Source organism: Branchiostoma floridae, chromosome 14 (assembly GCF_000003815.2).
Source record: "Branchiostoma floridae strain S238N-H82 chromosome 14, Bfl_VNyyK, whole genome shotgun sequence".
NCBI lineage: Eukaryota > Metazoa > Chordata > Leptocardii > Amphioxiformes > Branchiostomatidae > Branchiostoma > Branchiostoma floridae.
Genome location: NC_049992.1, coordinates 18,388,717 through 18,391,071, shown reverse-complemented (window position 1 = coordinate 18,391,071; position 2,355 = coordinate 18,388,717).

Below are 2,355 nucleotides of genomic sequence, written 5' to 3'. Positions count from 1 at the left end.
AATCAGCTATTTTGGCTGAGTGCCACATGATGGGGGTATGAATGGGGGGATCTGAGTAGCCTGACGTGATAGCCAGGCCAGGTAGACAGGCCAGGTAGCCTGGCCTGGTGGACAGCCCAGCCTTTTAAGCGAACCCGATATTTTACTTGGCTACATGTGTTAAAAAAATCAATGATAAACACCACCATGCATAAATCATGTTAATGTGTATGTAATTTGCATAATATCTATAAAAACACATGAGATATATAAGGTCTGTCTGCAACCCTGAGAAGCTTCCTCTGTCTGTCTACCTCTCTGTCAGCAAGCCTGTCTGCCTCTCTGTCTGGCTTCCTCTTTGTCTATCTCTCTGTCAGCAAGCCTGTCTGGCTTCCTTTTTGTCTGTTTGCAACACTGTCTGTCATCATCTTTGTCTTTCTACCTCTCTATCTGACTAAAAGCCTCTCTGTTTGTATCTTTGTTTGGCTTTCTCTTTGTCTGTCTACATCTCTGTCTGCATGCCTGTCTGTCTACCTCTCTGTCCGATTAAAGCCCTGTCTGGCTTCCTCTTTGTCCGTCTACCTCTATGTCTGCAAGCCTGTCTGTCTGCCTGTCTCCCTGTCTGCAACCCTGTCTGGCTTCCTCTTTGTCTTTCTACATCTCTATCTGTCAGTAAGCCTGTCTGTCTACATCTCTGTCTGTCTACAAGACTGTCTAACTTCCCCTTTGTTTGTCTACCTCTCCGTCTGTCTGCAGCCCTGTCTGGCTTCCTCTTTGTCCGTCTACCTCTATGTCTGCAAGCCTGTCTGTCTGCCTCTCCGTCTGTCTGCAACCCTGTCTAACTTCCCCATTGTCTGTCAACCCCTCTATCTGTCTTTAAGCCTGTCCGTCTACCTCTCTTTCTACGACGTCTGTCTGCAACCCTGTCCGGCTTCCTCTTTGTCTATCTACCTCTCTGTCTGCAAGCCTGTTTGTCTGCCTGTCTGCCTGTCTGCAACCCTGTCTAACTTCGCCTTTGTCTCAGTCTACCTCTCTGTCTACAAGCCTGTCTGTCTACCTCTCTGTCCGTTTGCAACCCTGTCCGGCTTCCTCTTTGTCTGTCTACCTATCTGTCAGCAAGCCTGTATGTCTGCCTCTCTGTCTGCAACCCTGTCTGGCTTCCTTTTTGTCTGTCTGCAACACTATTTGTCTTCCTCTTTGTTTTTCTACCTCTCTATCTGACTGAAAGCCCCTCTGTTTGTATCTTTGTCTGGCTTCCTCTTTGTCTGTCTACCTCTCTGTCTGCAAGCCTGTCTGTCTGCAACTCTGTCCGTTTGCAGCCCTGTCTGCCTTCCTCTTTGTCCGTCTACCTCTATGTCTGCAAGCCTGTCCGTCTGCCTCTCTGTCTGTCTGCAACCCTGTCTGCCTTCCTCTTTGTCCGTCTACCTCTATGTCTGCAAGCCTGTCCGTCTGCCTATCTCTGTGTCTGTAACCCTGCCTGGCTTCCTCTTTGTCTTTCTACATCTCTAGCTGTCAGTAAGCCTGTCTGTCTACATCTCTGTCTGTCTACAAGCCTGTCTAACTTCCCTTGTGTCTGTCTACCTCTCTGTCTGCAAGCCTGTCTGTCTACCTCTCGATCCGTCCGTTTGCAACCCAGTCTGGCTTTCTCTTTGTCTTTCTACCTCTTTGTCTGCAAGCCAGTCTGTCTGCCTGTCTATCTGTCTGCAACCCTGTCTGGCTTCCTCTTTGTCTTTCTACATCTCTACCTGTCAGTAAGCCTGTCTGTCTACCTCTCTATCTACGACGTCTGTCTGCAACCCTGAGAAGCCTCTATGTTTGTTTACCTCTCTGTCATGGCAAACCTGTAGTGTCTGCCTCTCTGTCTGCCTGCAACACTGTCTGGCTTACTCCTTGTCTGTCTACCTCTCTGTCTGCAAGCCTGTCCGGCTGCCTCTCTGTCTGTCTGCCGGCCTGTCTAACTATCTCTTTGTCTTTCTACATCTTTATATGCCAGCCTGTCTGCCTGCCTGTCTGTCTGTCTGTCTGCAACCCTGTCTGGCTAGCACTTTGTCTGTTTACCTCTCTGTCTGCAAGCCTGTCTGTAAGCCTGTCTGTCTACCTCTCTGTCTGTTTGCAACCATGTCTGACTAACTCTTTGTCTGTCTCCCTCGTTGTCTACCTGTCTGTCTGCCTGTCTGTCTGTCTTTAACCCTGTCTGGCAACCTCTTTGTCCGTCTACCTCTCTGTCAGCAAGCCTGTCTGTCTGCCTCTCTGTCTGCCTGCAACACTGTTTGGCTTACACTTTGTCTGTCTACCTCTCTGTCTGCAAGCCTGTCTGTCTGCCGCTCTGTCTGTTTGCAACCCTGTATGACTACCTGTCTGTTAAATTCTTTGTCT